The sequence below is a fragment of the Podarcis vaucheri genome, assembly GCF_965113315.1.
Source record: "Podarcis vaucheri genome assembly, chromosome: 10".
NCBI classification, from domain to species: Eukaryota; Metazoa; Chordata; class Lepidosauria; order Squamata; family Lacertidae; genus Podarcis; species Podarcis vaucheri.
This window is the reverse complement of record NC_138748.1, coordinates 16,376,887-16,397,226: the sequence shown is the minus strand read 5'-3', so window position 1 is coordinate 16,397,226 and position 20,340 is coordinate 16,376,887. Positions and strand designations below refer to the sequence as shown.

Genomic DNA, 20,340 nt, shown 5'->3' with positions numbered 1-20,340 from the left:
ACATAGGGTTGCTTGGTCCTTGCAAGCCCACAGGCTCTGCCTGTCACTAAGAGATCGGAGGCCATGTTTGAATGTGTGGCCTGTTTCTTTGATTCCTACTGTAAGGGTGGCACAGAAACAGGATTTCCCCTGTTCCCCAAATCACAGATGGGAAAAACCACCCCTGGCAGAAATTTTCATTTGATGGGACTCGATAACCCTACCTGCTACCTGCCAGAGGATATTGGCAGGATAGGGCCATAATTACTAACAATGGAAAGGGGGGAGGGAAAGTAGCTCAGTGGCCAGCCAGCACCGGCTTTGCCTGCCAAGCTTCTAGGAGGGTCATCATTAAGAGTTGCGCCTGGGAGAATCCAAGTCCTGAATTTTGGGTCCTGATGCCTTTATCTCTACAGATCAGCTGTGTGGTCTGCGCAAGTGTGTCTCAAGCAGCTGAACTGTTGTGCAATGGAGAGCACAGCCTTGTAAGTCTGAAAGAAGACCTTAACATGAAAGGAGAGGTCCAAAAAAGTGTGAGATGTAATATAAGCAGTCAAATACAACATTTCCTGTTTGCCTAGAGTGGACATGCAGGGGAATGTTGGTCCAGCCAGTTGAACTTCCTGTTACACCTGCTCTGAAGCATCCTTCCTTTGCATGTGACCAGGCAGGTGGGCGTGGCCCTTCCAGACCTAACAAAAGGGCCAGTCACGCAGCCATCATCCTCTTTCTTGTCTCTTCTTCCTCGTGATGTCATGTTCTCTTGATACTGATGTATTTTGCTGTCTGCTGGCTCTCAGCCACCAGGACATAGGCTCATTCCATTATAGGATGAACTCAAACCCTCTTCTGTAACTCTAAACTGAAGAACGCCTTCAGGGACCCAACTGTGAACTGAATGTGAGTAAACTTCTTATTACTTTTAAAAGAAGCTTCTTGTGTCTTTATTCTCTTTAGGAGGGATAAAAGGGGATTTACCAGGAACCAAACCCAATCTGAACAAAGCCAGATTGGATTGCTTAAGTAAAGCGATTCAAACAAATCTGCAACTAGCTTCCTGCTGTGTAAAAGGGGGAAAATGTACTCGGCTGTATGAATACACTCACTAGTGTGAGTTAGGAAGGATAATATTTAATCAATATATCCTCTCCAGCCACCCACAACATTCCCCAAAAAGGCACCATGTGGCAGCTGTAACACCATCTTAAGGAGATGAGAGAGATGGTCAGGCCAGGCTGGGCCATGAATAACCACCATGGGACCACTGTTCCCTTGCTCAATTCTTGTTCTCTCTCTCTCTCTCTCTCTCTCTCTCTCTCTCTCTCTCTCTCTCTCAGCTGAAACTTCCTAATGCTCAAAACAAAAGGCTGAGGCTCCTTTTTGGGAATTGTAGAGAGCAGAAGGGAGACAGCTTTCCATAAGCAGCTGCTCTTGATTAAACAGCAAGAAGTGAATTTTAACAGCACTTTTGTCAAAACACTGCCCATGCCACCCTATGCCTGCTTACTCAGAAATAAGTCTCGTTACATTCAGTGGGGCTGACTCCCATGTAAATGTGCATCAGACGTCTTATAGCAACATTAGCCACACAGGACAACCTTCCCCTGCACCTTATTTTTAAGATGTAAAAAGGGAATCTGTACCTAATGCTTGCTTTCCTTTGAGTACGGTGCATAGGATTGCATTCCTAACTACATTTCTATGGGTCTGTGTTTCAATTCCTGCTAGATCTGGTTGCTGATGGACAGATAATGAATATCCAGTATTTCCTGTAGAGAAATCTGTGCACATTTCTGTTGGTCTATTTTGGGTCTGCATGTGTGATGAACAAAAACAAACAAATAAACAAACCACTCTTCTTTGCTGTGAATCCAAACAGGTGGCTAACCGTTTGCAGAAGAAGGTGCGTGAATATTTAATATTTCATTAATCTCTTGTTGTTGAATGCATACTAGTCTTGTGTGTTGCAGTGTGTACCTTCTGCTAGTGCTTTTTGTCCACTCACTACTAATCTGAGCTGGAAATAATCTATCTTTTCTGATTTCCCCTTTCTGTTACTCTGAATCCTTTCTCTTCATCTGTCAGTATATACAGCCATTCTCTTTAACCTATCGCATACATACACACACACTTGTTACATGCTTATCTGCCTTTTGTAGCCAAAGGCCTTCCACCTTCAGCTAACACCCCATCTTAAATCCCTACCCCTCTACCTCAGCTCTTGTCTCTCTATTCGCATCTTCCATCTCCAAATCCACCCTCCACAATCTTCCATCGTTTCTCAATCATGCGTTTAAATCTGCTCTAGCATCTTATCTGTGTGTGCAGCATCATGTCTTATTGTTACAAAAGGAAGCACACACTTCTCTTGCAGCAAAATGTCATCCTACCTTATTCATAGGGGTGGCCTGATGGGTAAGAGCCTCAAATCTTTTAAGTACTGTACCTAACAGCATCACTGATTTCCAGGTTCAGTTCTGGCACCTCCAGTTAATAGGATGTGAATGTAGTAGGACCAGAATTCAGGAGTGACTCTTCTTTACTGGGGTCCCTGCAGAGCCATGGCCAGTCAGAAAAGACAGTACTAGGCAAACTGGACAGGCAGCCTGAACTGATATTAGGCAATATGAGAGCTTCCACCCTCCCACTGTTTATCTTGCTTTCAGAAAAAAGCCTGGTGAGCTCTTCGCTCAGATAAATTTAGAGCCCTTCTCATCCTCAGATCCCTTCTGAGATCAGTTTATTTAAACAGTCTTGCTTGCGTGTCAAGGCCCTGGGCCCCACAGTTCCCTTATATAATAAACACACGGACAGGAATATTTCAGGTTAATAGGATAAAATAGGCCACAACTTTATTGGTTACAGGTGTGAGCAGTTTGGCTTAGGCATTGGGTGAAACCAAACTACACCCTGACTCCGGCCCATCCGCAGGAAGTCTCACTAAGGGTAAACCACCAGTAGGGGGCGCCCTATGACATAGGTCAAATCGGGGCACCCCCAGGGTCCTGGGGTTGTGGCATGGCCATAGCTCATGTCCAGGCTTCGGACAGGATCCACACCTCCAGATCCCTTTAACAGGATACCCTTATCAAGGAGGGGCAGGCGGAAGCTACAACTTCCCCTTCCATAAACAAAGGCTTACCAAATGCCTGACCTCACAATTGCTACAAGGTAGGTGAAAAGCAAATGGCTGGAGCCAATTTGCCGAGTGGAAAAATTCCTACCCGGCCCCATCAATTGTTGGGAATTCCATTTCTCCCTTGCTGCAGATGTGGAGGATTGTTACATGTCACATGTCTGTTTATATTCCAGCACAGATTGTTGGAGTCTTGTGAGTGGAACATCCGCTCTTTATTGCTTTTGTGTTTTTTTCTGTTTCCGAGAAGAACGGCAAGGAGAGAAGCCATGTTTTCTTTGTTCTGATCTATGTATAATAAACATAGCTTAGACAGAGCCTAGGACTTGCCAATCGGAAAGTCGGCGGTTTGAATCCCCGCGATGGGGTGAGCTCCCATTGCTCGGTCCCAGCTCCTGCCCACCTAGCAGTTCAAAAGCATGTCAAAAGTGCAAGTAGATAAATAGGTACCACTCCAGTGGGAAGGTAAACGGCGTTTCCGTGCGCTGCTCTGGTTCGCCAGAAGTGGCTTAGTCATGCTGGCCACATGACCCGGAAGCTGTATGCCGGCTCCCTCAGCCAATAAAGTGAGATGAGCGCCGCAACCCAAGAGTCGGTTACGACTGGACCTAATGGTCAGGGGTCCCTTTACCTTTACCTAGTATCCACGCCTTGAGCCAGATCTGTTGTGTGTTTACTCTCCTGAGTAACATGTGCTCATGAGTGACTGATGGATCTCCGCAGCGGCAAGTCTGAGAAGGGGGACGCGCCAGCTGGGTCTTGTCCAGCTGGCTTTCCATCTGACGGTTCCAACATCAATATGGTGACCAACATATGTCCATAGCAAGGTCACTGTCATAGCAATGCATAAAAAGAGGGCGGGTGGGCTGGGAGATCCGGCAAGGAGGTGAAAGGAAGATGCCCCTAGCTGCGCCATAGCTTAAACAGACCGCAGCCATGCCCCTAGCCATGTCGATTGGACAGCCGGGGGCGTGACGCGGCTGGGAGTCCCCATGAAGCATCCATTCAACCTCCAGCAGGGTCACTGGGAGATCCTGGGTGCCTGGCCGCAACACCGCCCACCAGGGAAGGTGAGTAGACTTTCCCAATAACCCTTCTATCAGGTGTGTAAGCAACACCTCTCTTCCTTCAGTTAACCCTTCCCCTTCTCGACTCACAACTGAAGTAGCTAATCCCAGAAATTCTGGCTTTCCCTTTCTCCACACTGTGTTCTTTTTCTAAATATATTTTTTATTAAACAATTTCAATAGAACAAATTATCAATCCAAATAATCAATTACATTATTCCCCCCTTTTTATCCCCCCGTCCCTCCCTCTCCCCCCCACCAAAGACTTCCCTCAGCTCTCCTCTCTGATTTATTTGCACATATCATTCTCTGCAAGTTAAAAATTGTACACATCATTACCTTATCTGTCATGTATTCTATTAATAAATTTGTGGATGTTTATTCAAAACCTGCCAAGGAGTCCAAGTCATTTTGTTGTTTTTTTAAGTAGTTTGTAAAAAGTTCCTAGTCTTCCTTGAAGTCACGATTGTCCTTCTCATGTAGTTTATGTGTCAACTTTGCCAACTCTGCATAACTCATCAGTTTTTCTTGCCATTGTTCTTTCATTGAGATTTCCTCCTTCTTCCATCCTTGTGCTAACAAGACTCTTGCCGCTGTTGTGTTGTTGTTGTTTAGTCATTTAGTCGTGTCCGACTCTTCGTGACCCCATGGACCAGAGCACGCCAGGCACTCCTGTCTTCCACTGCCTCCCGCAGTTTGGTCAAACTCATGCTGGTAGCTTCGAGAACACTGTCCAACCATCTCATCCTCTGTTGTCCCCTTCTCCTTGTGCCCTCCATCTTTCCCAACATCAGGGTCTTTTCCAGGGAGTCTTCTCTTCTCATGAGATGGCCAAAGTATTGGAGCCTCAGCTTCAGGATCTGTCCTTCCAGTGAGCACTCAGGGCTGATTTCCTTCAGAATGGATAGGTTTGATCTTCTTGCAGTCCATAGGACTCTCAAGAGTCTCCTCCAGCACCATAATTCAAAAGCATCAATTCTTTGGTGATCAGCCTTCTTTATGGTCCAGCTCTCACTTCCATACATCACTACTGGGAAAACCATAGCTTTAACTACCATATATGGACTTTTGTTGGCAAGGTGATGTCTCTGCTTTTTAAGATGCTGTCTAGGTTGCCACTGTTGTAGCATACATAAAGAGATTCTTTATTTTTCTTGGCGGGTCTCGTCCTAAAATCCCTAGCAAAAATGCTTCTGTTTTCTTTACAAATGTCATTTGAAACATTTTTTTCAATTCATTGTATATCATTTCCCAATTTTTTTTAACTTCTCTACATTCCCACCACATATGATACATAGTACCTTCTTTTTCTTTACATTTCCAACATATATTGGACCCGGTCTCCACACTGTGTTCTTAGCCAGTGTGCCATAGCCTAGCTCTCTAGTCTTTAATTTTTCTGCTACTTCTTCCTCATCCTTGCTTCCTCCCTGCTTAGAACCCTCTCTAGTGCCACACCCTTTATCCTCCAAACAGCTAAGTTGCTGTGATGGCCTGGGAATCTGCTTCAGAGGCTGAACCTGAAGAATCCCAGCCTGCACAGGAGTCCCTGCCTCCAGAACCAGCTGAGCCGGGGCTGGGGCCTGAGCCTGAAGGGTTCTCGCCTGTGCTGGATCCTCAGGAGCAGACACCAGCTGAATCCGCTCTGGCTCCGGAGGTGATGGAGGACCCATTGCCTGCAGATGCTCCACTCTCAGCCCTGTCAGGGGAAGGTGAGGTTGCCTCTGGGTCCGGTAACCCTCCAGCCTCTCCGGAGCTGCAGAGGCTCAGGGCAGAGAGGGGGAGGGAACTAAGTTCCCGCAGGTAGAGTGCTCGCCTCCAGGCCAGGAGAGGCGAGTCACCTGTGGACCGGGGCTACCCTATGCCTCAGAGGAGATAAAGGCCAGCCCGCCCAGTCCCAGGTTGCGGGAGCAACATCACTGGTTACCTGTTCCTGCTGGCACCCTGTCCTGCTTTCTGCCAGAGTTCCTGACCACACCCAACTCCCTGCCTTGGACCCCGCTTCAGCCTCAGACATGGACCACGCCGCACGGTAACCTCCCCCGGGACCAGCACAGTTGCTTTCCTTCTCCAGTGGGGCTGTCCTAACCACCCCTTTTCTTTTTGACTGACCTCTGCAGCTGAGAGTGTAAGTGGAATGCAGCTCCAGTTCCTCCTGCAAAGGTAGAGCCAGTGTGGTGTAGTGGTTAAGAGTGGTAGTCTCGTAATCTGGGGAACCGGGTTCGCGTCTCCGCTCCTCAACATGCAGCTGCTGGGTGACCTTGGGCTAGTCACACTTCTCTGAAGTCTCTCAGCCCCACTCACCTCACAGAGTGTTTGTTGTGGGGGAGGAAGGGAAAGGAGAATGTTAGCCGCTTTGAGACTCCTTCGGGTAGTGGTAAAGCGGGATATCAAATCCAAACTCTTCTTCTTATGTTCGCTCAACCTTTCTGGAGAGTGACTTTTCAATCATTCCTCCGTGTATTCTGGGCTTGCTGCAGCAAACGAACCATCAATATTCACCCAGCCTCAGCCAGATAAATATTCGTTTAGTGCAGACTCCTTAATAGAGAAGAAAAAAGAAAAAAGGAAGGTTTGTAGTGGAAGACAGCACCTGCTTTATGCCACTGTAATCCCAGCTGGCTCCAGTTATTTTATGTCTGGTTTTAAAGTGGAACGGTGTAGAGAGGGAGGTTTGAAAGTAAATCAGATTTATATAGTTTGAGACAATGGAAACACATGGACAATTCGCACCGCCACTTCTGATGGAATAAATTCCTCACAGGAAAACTTTTAACTTCGTTTTCATTTCGGGGAAGAGAAGCGGAACAAATTGAGTGGGATCTCACCTAAAAATTGTCAAGACGAAATGTTAGCTTGGATAGGCTTTCTCCTCTATTGTAGCTTTAGCAATTTCTTACCTTGGGGGGGCAATGGTGGATTTCATTCAAATGCTTACCCCAAGGGAAAGGAGGCAGCAAGTCAATGTGCCTTTCAACAGAAACACAAATATGCTCTCAGAATTCCTGTTTAGGCATTCTAATGCTGTGTAGCGCACCTAGCTGTAGACTGAGCTGATAAGGCTCAACATTTTACTACTTGAGGCTGCAATTGTGTGCACATTTCCAACACAATCCTACAGTCCCTCAGGGAACATAACATCCCCAGAGACCTCCCTGGTTTCAGAAGCCTTCTGGCTACTGTGGGAAGGCCCACTGTTGTGGGTGGGGCATTCCTAGAGTGGATCAGGGGAGGTTTCAGATCTCTGGGATCCAAACCCATCCTACTCACAACACACACACACCCCATGAAAACCCCAAAAGCTCCCCACCCCATTCCCCATGAACAAGAGAAAATACACCTTAAAGCTCTAGCATTTCATGTGAGCAGAACAGACCCTCCCAGTGCCCCTACTTTCCAGGGGCAGTCCTGGATTTACAGAAGCTGTCCCGGTTTCTGATTTGATCCTGGAAGTTCCCACTTTTCCTTAAAAGGTAAAGGTACCCCTGACCATTAGGTCCAGTCGTGACCGACTCTTGGATTGTGGCGCTCATCTCGCTTTATTGGCCAAGGGAGCCGGCGTACAGCTTCCGGGTCATGTGGCCAGCATGACTAAACCACTTCTGGCGAACCAAAGCAGCGCACAGAAATGCCGTTTACCTTCCCACTGGAGTGGTAACTATTTATCTACTTGCACTTTGACATGCTTTCGAACTGCTAGGTTGGCAGGAGCAGGGACAGAGCAATGGGAGCTCACCCCATTGTGGGGATTCGAACTGCCGAACTTTTGATCGGCAAGTCCTAGGCTCTGTGGTTTAACCCACAGTGCCACCTGTGTCCTTTAGGATGTTCCTATTTTCATCTGAGAAATGTTGGAGCGCATGGAGTTATTTGACCTGTGAACCAAGGAGATAAGTAACTACACAACCTGAAGGCAGTAACTACACAACCTGTAAAGTAACTACACCTGTAAGTAACTACACAACCTGAAATCTGAAGGCAGCCCTGAGTAGGGAAGCTTTTTTTAAAAAAACATTTTCATTTGATTTTACAAATATAAATTTATAACCATACCTAATACACATGCATATAAAGGGATTACTCTGAATCTCGAGACTTCCTCCCACCCCCTTCCATGGCTCTTATTGTCAACAATTCCAACTGCATATTATTTCGTAATCTATATTTTATATCTCTCCATATTGTCCTTAGTATTTGTTACATTTACCAGTGAGATCAAAACCCTGCTAATATTTTCATCTGCTGACAGTGGTCTCCTTCATAAATTATAAACTTTCCCCATACTTTCAAGAATTTCTTGTCTCCTTAGTCCCTGAGCTTTCTGGTCAGTTTTGCCATTACAGCATAGGCCAACGGCTTGGTTTGCCATTCTTCTCTGCTAGGAAACTTTTTAAAGTTTAGTGCTTAATTATGTATTTCTATATGTTGGAAGCCATCCAGAGTGGCTGGGGCAACCGAGTCAGATGGGTGGGATATAATAATAATAATAATAATAATAATAATAATAATAATAATAGAAAAGGACATCCCTATTTTCATCAGAGAAATGACAGGGTAGAAAGTACACTGGACCTGAGATGGGTGTGCAGTGGTACCTTCAGGTTACATACGCTTCAGGTTACAGACTTCGCTAACCCAGAAATAATACCTTGGGTTAAGAACTTTGCTTCAGGATGAGAACAGAAATCGCGTGGTGGCAGCGAGAGGCCCCATTAGCTAAAGTGGTGCTTCAGGTTAAGAACAGTTTCAGGTTAAGAACGGACCTCCAGAATGAATTAAGTACTTAACCCGAGGTACCACTGTACTTATTTTTCCTCCTCACTGATGGTGTTGGGTGCAGGGATAGATACAGCCTATACTGTGCTATACTAAAGGTAAAGGTAAAGGACCCCAGGATGGTTAAGTCCAGTCAAAGACGACTATGGGGTTGTGGCGCTCATCTCGCTTTCAGGCCGAGGGAGCCGGCATTTGTCCACAGACAGCTTTCCGAGTCATGTGGCCAAACCATGACTAAACCACTTCTGGCGCAACAGAACACTGTGACCGAAACCAGAGCGCATGGAAACACCGTTTACCTTGCCGCCACAGCGGTACCTATTTATCTACTTGCACTTTGACATGCTTTCGAACTGCTAGGTTGGCAGGAGCTGGGACAGAGCAACGGGAGCTCACCCCGTCATGGGAATTCGAACCACCAACCTTCTGATCGGCAAGCCCAAGAAGCTCAGTGGTTTAGACAACAGTGTCACCCACCTCCCTGTGCTATACTATGTTGGTACCAGCAGAGCTGGGGAGCAGCCAAGTACATTTGCCATGGGCTTTGGAGGGCTGAGCTGGCCAGGCATGGGTCCCCAGGGACTGGCAGCTTTTCGGATTGAGTTTAAAATTTTATTCCAACAAGACTCTCGCCACAGGCCTCAGACAAGCTCTGCATGGGCCAGCCTATGAGCCCAAGCCCTACAGGGCTTTGGATTGGGCAATTTGCCCATCACAACTGCTCCCTACTCCAGTCTTGTAGGATTACTCTGTTACACCATAGAAGTAAGCTCTGCTGAACTCAGCACATCCGTGAGATTGTGTTGTCTGTCTACCACCTCATGCAGTCCAATTTGCTCCAAAACCTAAGCGATCATTTCCCATCGTGGTCCCATTCATCATCTTACAGTCACAGGGCTGACAGACAATTTGATGTGGTAAAATTACTATGAAGCCATTTTGTCCTCTCTGTTCTGTAACAGAACTGTCTCAGAAACAAACATGTTTATTATCATGAGTTGCCTGACATAGAGAGCAAAAGTCAGTACGATTAGCAAGGAAGATTTCTCTCCCCCTTCTCTAGTACCAGCCTCACTTATTTTACCACAACAGGGGGAAATATTTTGGCTTGCCCCGCAGACTGGCATTTTTCTTTTTTAACCAAAATGCAAAAGGAAGTAAATAAATATATAAACAAAATCAAAACATTGCTATGATGCACTCCTCATAAAACTCAGTGACTTACTGCAGCCCTCGCAGAAAAACAACGCCATGTCAGGCACTGTACATAAATACAATTTTACAACAGCAAAAACTGAGCATTAATCTGTTCCACAAGGCCATAACACTTTTTTCCTCAGCCGGTAAAGGCTTTAAATTGTAGAATGATATCGGAGTTATTTGTATGTAGATAATAAATAGCATTTGCTTCCATATAACATTTGGTGCTCAGGGAAAAGCAGAGAGAGCGCGAGTGAGTGAGAGAGACATATTTCTAGCTTAAAAACACTTTTAGCACTAACACATTTCTGATGTTTTCCCACAAAATTCAATATGCTCAATAGAGAAGCCAATTGAGCTTTAAAGAGGGTTTTGAAGACAATTTAGACTGGCGCTCAGATGTAGCAGGAAATTGCCCTGAAATAAAAAACCTATTTACATTGGCTTCAACAAGGGGGCCAGCGAAGAAAAAGCATTTTATATATATATAAAGAAATCACCTATCAACGTGATTGTCTTCATCTTCATTTCTGTTGCCCCTAACAACCACCAGACAACATGAACATGACCTATATTTTCTTATCGAAATTGCTTCCCTCTGTTTGTTGCTCCCAGATTGTCCATGTGTGCTGGGTTGTGGCCGCGGTTTTCTGAAGTGGAACGGCTTGCCAACAAGCAAAAAAATGAAAGTAGACCATTTGCAGAGGGGGGTGGGCAGGGAAAGGTACATATGATAGTAGCATAGAATCATAAAATCACAGGATTGTAGAGTTGGGAGGCACCAATGCAGGAATCTCAACAAGATTATACACAACAGATGGCCAGCCAACCTCTACTTAAAAACCTCTAAGGAAGTAGAGTCCATCACCTCTTTGCTGTTCCAATGTTGAACAGTTCTTACTGTCGGCAAGTTATTCCTGATGTTTAGTCAGAACCTCCTTTTTTCGTAACTTGAATCATTTGGTTTGAGTCCTAGCCTCTAGTACAGGAGAAAACAAGCTTGCTCCATATTCCGTGTGACAACCCTCCAGATATTTGAAGATGGCTATCATATCTCCTCTTTACCCGGCTAAACATACCCAAGTCCTTCAACCATTCCTCATAAGGCTTGGTTTCCAGATCCTCGACCACCATAGTCACCCTCTTCTGCACAAAGATTATAGACAGAGGTTCTGAGATTACACCCACAAGCTCCTTTAGTCCCAATTGTCACTTGTTGGACAGCACAAAAAGGAGTCTCTTTAATTTTGCTATTGAACATCAAAGCTTTAAATTAGGCTAACATTCTGTTGATGGTCATCTGTGGAATGCGAAAGCTTACTTGCATTTTGATTTGAAGGAATTATCCTACAACTTGGCTCCTACACTCGCTAAAAGGGTTTTTATGTACTTCTAATTAAATACTTCAGTATTTTGAAAGATGGAGGGAACTTTATTTGACAAGTGGATAATTAAAACAAGTAAAAGAAGTAAATTATTTGTTTGACAGTAGTTTCTGCTAGTTTGAAGGGCTGCACCAGATCTATTTTAATAACAATAATTTTAATAATGATGTTATTATTTATACCATACCAAGCCCATCTTTCTGGAGATTTGAATTCATTTAAAGTACCGTATTTTTTGCACCATAACACTCACTTTTTTCCTCCTAGAAAGTAAGGGGAAATGTTTGTGCGTGTTATGGAGGAAATGCCTACGGGTGGCATGCCTACGGATTTTCCTCCTCTAAAAACTACGTGCGTGTTATGGTCGGGTGCGTGTTATAGAGCGAAAAATACGGTAGGTATGTGTCCCCCTACCATCCCTTTTCTAGCTTTGGTTTAGCACCCTCCTTGCATCATTCATTTCTGTTATCAACAGGTTGAGCACTGCTTTCCTTTGGGGTGAAGACAGAGGCAAAGTAGGCGTTGAACAGTTCTGCCTTTTCTCTGTCACCCAATAGCATTTCTCCATCTTCTCCATGCAAGGGATCTACTACTCGCTCGATCTTCCTCTTGCTTTCAACATAGCCGAATAAACTTTTCTTATTATTTTCAACCTCTCTTGCAAGATTTGAAAAAGTGCATGTCCAACTACACTCAGCTATCCCTTAACTCTGTATAATGAAACCCAAGAGGACATGAACACTTCCTCCAAAGGTTCCATGTATAGTGGTACCTTGGTTTACGAACTTAATCCATTCCAGAAGTCTGTTCTTAAACTAAAGCATCCTTAAACCAAGGCGTGCTTTCCAATAGCAGTGGGGGACTCAATTTACAAATGGAACACACTCAGCAGGAAGCGGAACATGTTCTTATTCCAAGGCAAAGGTCACAAACCAAAACACCTACTTCCGGGTTTGCAGCATTCTTAATCCAAGTTGTTCATAAACTAAGCTGTTCTTAGACCAAGGTACCACTGTACTTTCATTTCATCAATAAGCTCCTCCCTGTTGGTGAGGCCCAGGTCTAAGAGAGATGACCTCCCTTGTTGTTTCTTCCACTGCCTTGGAAATGAATTTTTCAGCGAGGCAACTGAGGAATTTGATGGACTTTTAACATTCTCAGCAGAGTTTGAGTGCCAACATATATTGGGGTAGCATATGAAAGGAATGATTCGTTTTCAAGCAGCCATTTTTTGATAGAAGTGCTTACCTTTCATTTACATTTCAGATGATTGCTTATGTAAATATTTTGCCATCCCTCAATTTTCAGTTACTTGTGTGTGTGTCGATACTCAAGGTGAAGTGACTGTTCATTTCCAAGGCTGCCTAATTGATTGCATCTTATAAAGCACAGGAAATCTCTGATTATAAGCTTTTTTCGCATTTCTCTGAGGATTTGAATGAGAACTTTCAGTCCAGATTCACTGGAGTCAGTTGCCAGGATCCAAAAACCATGAAACTAGTTATGCGAGCCCACAGGGAGCTTTACATCTTGCTTTTCCTGAACAGTATCCTTGGCAAGCTGCTTTTGAAACTGAGAATATCAAAAACAAGTTTGCAATGTGGCACAGTGGTGGCCTATTAAATAATTCTACAGGGCTGGAGGACGCTCGTGTGAATCTAGAGTAGCTCTTTGGATCCCAGCCAATATGAAATATGATTAATGTGCTCCTTTATAGTCCAACACGGCCGTGTGGGTTTGGAAGCTTATATGCAGAGATTACTTTTACATCAATCAGTTCCAGGCCAAAAGAGCTTTGGGGCTACTTTTGGATGTGAAGTTATTATAGTTATGTTTACCTGACCTACTGGTGAGCTTTGAGCTCACTTAAATGTTGATGCCCAGTAGTGATGTATGGAAGTGAGAGCTGGACCATAAAGAAGGCTGATCGCCGAAGAATTGATGCTTTTGAATTATGGTGCTGGAGGAGATTCTTGAGAGTCCCATGGACTGCAAGAAGATCAAACCTATCCATTCTGAAGGCAATCAGCCCTGAGTGCTCACTGGAAGGACAGATCCTGAAGCTGAGGCTCCAATACTTTGGCCACCTCATGAGAAGAGAAGACTCCCTGGAAAAGACCCTGATGTTGGGAAAGATGGAGGGCACAAGGAGAAGGGGACGACAGAGGATGAGATGGTTGGACAGTGTTCTCGAAGCTACCAGCATGAGTCTGACCAAACTGCGGGAGGCAGTGGAAGACAGAAGTGCCTTGCATGCTCTGGTCCAGGGGGTCACGAAGAGTCGGACACGACTAAACAACAACAAATGTTGATGTATGCAGAATGAACTGTTGTCTTTATTGTTTTGTTGTAGTGACATGATACTTCCTATTACATATTGTTATGGGACACGTCTAGAAATGTCACAAGGAGCCATTGTATTGAAGGCCGCAATGAGCGATCACTGTGGTCCTGGAAGGAATCAATTTGTTGTCACTGAGCCATGAACATCCTCACCAAAATTGCCCTTCCTGCTGCCTCTGCCATTTGAATTAGAAGAAATTTACCATTAAAGCTGATGGCAATTCCCCCCCTCATTTGGAAACTGCAGGCCCAAGACCCAGTCTGGATCGCAACTACAGGAAAGGCAAAGAGTTAAAGCCCGCCCCCATCCTACGCCAGGGTCCCAATTCAGATTTCTGTTTCCTTTCCTTCTCCCCACCACAGCCCACACTGGCAATTTGCTGAAGGAAAAGCTTGCACTCAGGAGAAAACTATGACTATGTACACATAACAACAACAACTTGTTGGACTGTTGTTGTTGTTAATACCCCGTCCATCTGGCTGGGTTTCCCCAGCCACTCTGGGCGGCTTCCAACAAAATATTAAAAATACATTAAAACATCAGTCATTAAAAACTTCCCTAAACAGGGCTCCTTCCAGATGTCGTCTAAATGTCAAGATAGTTGTTTATTTCTTTGACATCTGATGGGAGGGTGTTCCACAGGGAGGGCGCCACTACCGACAAGGTCCTCTGCCTGGTTCCCTGTAGCTTCACTTCTCAAAGTGAGGGAACTGCCAGAAGGCCCTCGGAGCTGGACCTCAGTGTCCGGGCTGAACGATGGGGGTGGAGATGCTCCTTCAGGTATACTGGGCAGAGGCCGTTTAGGGCTTTAAAGGTCAGCACCAACACTTTGAATTGTGCTCGGAAACGTACTGGGAGCCAGGGTAGGTCTTTCAAGACCGGTGTTATGTGGTCTCGGCGGCTGCTCCCAATACATTTATATTTAAAGCACTTTTAAGCACCCCCTGAACCCTGGGAACTGTCAATTTCTTCTCACAGAGCTGTAATTCCCAGCACCCTTAACAAACGACCATTCCTGGGATTCTGTAGAGGGGGGAATTACTGTTTTGGCTGTATGCTAGATGTGCAGGCTATGTGGGGAACGCCACATACAGCTTTTGAGAGGTTTTGGTATCTAGCACAAACCTGGAAGTTATATACATATTTTCCTTTAGAGCAATTTCCCCTGCTGCTTCGGAGCTACAGGTGTGAAGGTGTCAAGACCAGAAGCTCTGTAAACAGAGAACTGAGAGGATCTTTTTGAAAGGCATTCCCTGTGGCAAGACGTGACTGGACTTACAGAATGATCACGCATGCTCGACAGTTCTGCCACTGTGTCTTCGCAAGTAAATAAAGAAATCTCTCTCGCAATGGATCGGTATTTTACAATTTCCACGCAAGGCAAACACCTAGAGAAATGATGCTAAGGCAGCTTCTGCTTCCATCTTGCAAGCATCACTTGGCAATAAATAGCAACAGGTTTTTCTCATTTCTGGAACTGTGATTTGGCATTCAGATTCTTCTTTTATGTTCCATTCTGTACGTCAGGTGGATTATTTGTGGAATGCTAAATTCTCTTCCTGATGAAAATGTCTAAATCCCATTAAAGCCAGCTGCCCACTAGGTGAAATTATGTGCAGGTATTAAAAGGACAAACATGCTCTTTAAGCTTTCGGTAATGTGTTGGTGCCCGAAAGCCCATCAAAAGGAAAATGCTCTGCATTTAGGCTGGCTGCCGTTCATAATATTTGTAGTCGTAATCAAATGTCCTTTACTGTGTGGTTATTTAAACATGGCACTGACGTTGTACACGGAAGCAGATACAGGTGTGCATTCAGAGAACCATTCTGGCTTCATTTGAGCATTTTTCTTCCTTTACACTACTGCTCAGTGTTGCATTTTGAATTACCCAATTCATCATTAGCTATATTAGCTGTTCAGACATCTTGAAATTTGCTGATAAGGTATACTTTTGCTCAGTGCTCTTTTTCTAAAAAATTGTTTAGGTGTACTCTCATTTTGAGTCAAGAAAATCACCATATTTTACTTCAAATCGAGGAAAATAAATACAGTAAATGGACAAAAGTTCAAAGATTCATAAAATGCTGAGGGATATGTATACCCCTGCATCCTCCCAGAAAAAAGCACTGCTTTTGCTTTTGACTTTGGGGTCCAAGTATCAGAAAGTTTGCTATTAACTGGCAATACCAAACACACATAGTTACTATTCACGTGAAAATTTCAGGTGTGGTAAGGATGCTTATCATATCACAAGGGATTCTTAGCCGAAGCTGCCCAGTTTCTCAGCATCCCAAAGCCAAAGACTCATGGTACAGGGGCACAGTGTTATTTTGCTGCAAGGCATGATGCCATTAAGAGACGTCAAAAGCAATTGTCCCCAAGGATGTGGTTGAGTGGTAAAGGGGTGGAACTTGTGCAAAAGTCCAGGAAATTTGAAATTTTGCCTTTGGATGGTAACCTCTCCCCCTTTTCTACAGTAGAAAAATGGGAATTTTCCAACTTTTTAAAATCATACAATAATGTTTTAGGACTGTGTAACTTTTTATAAAATGAGAATTACTAGAGTCTACTGACGTGGGTGGCGCTGTGGGTTAAACCACAGAGCCTAGGACCTGCCAATAAGAAGGTCGGTGGTTCGAATCCCCGCAATGGGGTGAGCTCCCGTTCCTTGGTCCCTACTCCTGCCAACCTAGCAGTTCAAAAGCACATCAAAGTGCAAGTAGATAAATAGGTACAACTCAGGCAGGAAGGTAAATGGCATTTCCGTGCACTGCTCTGGTTCACTAGAAGCTGCTTAGTCATGCTGGCCACATGACCCGGAAGCTGTACGCCGGCTCCCTCGGCCAATAAAGCGAGATGAGTGCCACAACCCCAGAGTTAGTCACGACTGGACCTAATGGTCAGGGGTCCCTTTACCTTTACTGAACATTATTTTCATTGCTTTCAAAGGCTGTGCCTATCGATGGTTGATAGTGTCACCATAACACATTAGATTTTTTTTAGATTATTTCCAGCCTGCTTGACTCAGGGTCCTGCAACCCTATTGTAGGCATGCTTGTTCGTCACTAAATCCAACTATATCCTGCAGGGTTTACATCAGGGATGGGGAAACTGCGGCCTGCCAGGTATTGCTGAACTACAACTTCCATAGTCCCTGCCCACTGACCATGTTGGCCGGGGCTGATGGGAACTGGAATCCAATGAATGGAGGTCCACAGCTTCCCTATCTCTGCTTTACAGTACAGAAATGCCATGCCACTTTTACTTATCAGGTCTCCAAATAAACAGTGTCTTTTTCTCCAAATTTCCCCCCTCCCTGGCCTTTGCACACTCCTCCCAAAGTGGTTGTTACTAAGGTACAACACTGGCTACGTGCGGAGTTTTTCCTGCAGCCAGGAAAGTGAGGAGGTGGCTGTTTCCCTTCTTTTACTGTGTTCTTCCTTCTCTCCCTTCCATCCTGTCCCATAATGCCTTACTGGCTCCAATTTTGCTGTGGTTTTTGCTAAACTAATCCATTTCAGAATACATTACTACACTGCTACTCATTGATTCTGGATTGTCTTAAAGTGAGATGACATGTAAACACACAATCTTCCCCTTTACAGGCAAATAGATGTTCAAATGACATTGATTCAAATAGAGTTTGCAGAGAATTGGCAAAGAGGGAGAGCTTCGTTTTTCTTTTTTTAAAAAGCTGAACACTGTCATGACGGAAGGAAAATATTGAATGAAGCTCCCACAGCCCAAGGCAAATCAGCCTATCTAAGGTGTTTTTTGAAAAACGTTGGCATGCATTTGCTTAGAGGCAAGTTTCTTTGAATGCCCCAAAGCAACAGGCTCCACAAGGAATATAGTCAGTAATGCCCTCTGTGTGAACTTGTCAATTGGAAGTGTAGGACACTGTGAAATACTAATACTAATAATGACCTTTCAGGCAGTATGTCTACATCAGCAACACAAAAATATTCAGCACAGATTAAAAAAACAGTTTTAACACAGTTAAAATCACAATCAACAGTATTTAATATAGGGACAAAAGCAAAGCGCTTGTGCAGAGGAGACAGAGCTCAGCAAAAGGTCTGGGTGAAAATATATGTTTTTTAATCTGTGCTGAAAATGAGGGTCAACAATGATCACAGTTGAAGGGGGGAGCTCCACAAATGGGGGAGAAGGCATTCCACCGGATATGTGGGTCATAAGCCACATAAGGCTTTGTATGTACGTTGAATTTGGCCCAACAGCATATACTATGCAGCAGAAGCGTTTTTTTGTCTCTACACTTGAGAAACCCATATGCCAGAATATAGCCCATAAGCCAGTTTTCTTCACAGGTGTGAAGCTGGTTTATGTCCTACTTCCCCCAGTTATTAATACATGTGTTGATAACAGCATGATTTTAGCGGGTGAACAGGGATTTGAGTGCCTATTTCAGTCTGGGCCCATGTAGTGATCTGGGTTTTCACTTCCCAGTGCATGCATTCAGAAGGAAAAACAGGCATTTGCAGATTGACAGAAGGATTGATGAACAAAGTTAGTTCTCAAATAGCCCCTCTATCTGGCATATAAGAATATGAAATATTATTAGTCCACCCGTCTACACATTTCTACATCAATAGCCTAGAGGAAAAAGAACCAACTTTCTTCCATTTACATGAACTTCCCCTTTTGGAGACCATTTTCATTTGCCAAGAACAACGAGATTACAAATCTAAGGTGAACATTAAAAAGGACATTAATTTTTTTTAATGAAATATGTTTATTAAACACATGCATATTTACAATATTGAACATCCCGACATACCCAAATCTTGTATTACACAAACATAAATCTGAAAAGGTTTAACAAAGTCAACACAAAACACACTGAATTGTATGCCAAATGATGCTTTTAAATAATCCATATAATAAAACACAAGAGGAAATAAGGTTGCACGCACACAAAACGTTTGCAACAGAAGGTAGCTTGCCTTGACAAGCTACGGTTGCTGTACTGAAATCCACTTAAGCTATTAAGCACAAGTACAAAGGAATAAATATTTTGAAATGAGCTTTTTGGACCTGATTCCATAGACATAAATTGTGCACAATTGATTTTTACTCCACTGATTCCACTGCAGCTCTGACCTACATTGGAGCTCTATGGTCTGTCCCATTTTCTTCCAACTTTCAGGAATGTTAGGTTTAGTCAGGTGCACAGATAATCTATAATAAATAGGACAGTCTGCTTGCATGGAGTTTGGGATTGTGGCCCTTGACTAATCCAAGCATTAAATCCCATTGAAATCAATAGGATTAAAGTGCTTGCAACAGGGCTAGATTTTAAGACCCCTCCGTTGCAAGAATTAATTTCCACCGATTAATTTTTCCTATTTCTCATTGCTTTTACAGTGCTGAGTAACAGATGCCTTGAGAAATATTGCCAGTCATACATTCCTAGGCAAAGAACTAAGCTCAAAGCCCTTATATTCAGTAGATTTGCAGTTAAGTGCTTTGGGGGATCAGAAATAATGTCCATTATAGAAAAAGTCCACAAACAACTGCAAGAACCATCTATTCTTAATTACCTAATAATAATAATAATAATAATAATAATAAAATAAGCCACATGATATGCATCAAGACAATTTTACAATGAAGACTATATTAAATATTTTACATGGCTCGGAATACAGTGTTGTAGCTGCCAGCATGTAATACATTTTAATAAGATACAAATCTTGCCCACTGGATGAAAACTTTGTGTGTTAAAGTCTTGCATGAGCATATGTATACCGAAGGTATACTGCAGATAGAGAAACCCAGAGCAATTTGTTTCACTCTAAGAGCCAATTAGTACAGTGACTTACTAGCCTGAAACTCCATGGCTCTAAAACTGGTTCCCAAATCAGATTATGCAAAAGAGAAAAGAAGATCAGCTGGAGTGTGTAGCCAACACCAAATTTAGCTGCCTGGGTCACGTGCAACATGATCTGAGAGGCAAACACAATTGAAAGTGCCATCACAAAACAGCACTTAGCTGCTAGGTATTTTGTGCTCATTTTGTATGTACAGAATAGTCCAGATTCAAATACTATTACTGTACTGTATGCATGCATGTGCCTGATATTTTTGATATTTTCTTATCTGTCTGAACGCGATGGCATTGTATTGTATGTTTCAACAGTGATAAGAAGCTAATCAAATCCTATCTGTATTGTGGCATAACCCAAAGCTTTTTGCACATGGACTATTGCACTGCAACAGTATTTTCTAATCAAAGACAGCCTGCTCCATTTTAGAGAATGGCCCCACACTGTGGCTTTTAAGATTGGCTCAAGAGTTTCTTTAAGGACTTTTCAGTTTCTTTAAGGACTTTCGTTTGACTCTGAAAGTCATGCTAGATTAGAGGATAGCAAACTAATAAGCTTTTTTTGAGGGGTCGGGAATTGTGAATTATGACTCGTGTGTGTTACC

At 43.8% G+C, this 20,340-nt stretch overlaps 1 long non-coding RNA gene across 2 annotated transcripts; it reads left to right on the top strand.

Annotated features, from left to right (window-relative positions):
* Positions 1 to 607: 607 nt before the first annotated feature.
* LOC309541780 lies at positions 608 to 15,345 on the top strand. Of its 2 annotated transcripts, none has more exons than XR_014223924.1 (3): positions 608 to 879; positions 1,708 to 1,882; positions 15,042 to 15,345. It is a non-coding gene; the product is annotated as an uncharacterized lncRNA (long non-coding RNA). The 2 variants fall into 2 exon arrangements; XR_014223925.1 differs by lacking the exon at positions 15,042 to 15,345 and adding an exon at positions 12,019 to 12,080.
* The last annotated feature ends 4,995 nt before the right edge of the window (positions 15,346 to 20,340 follow it).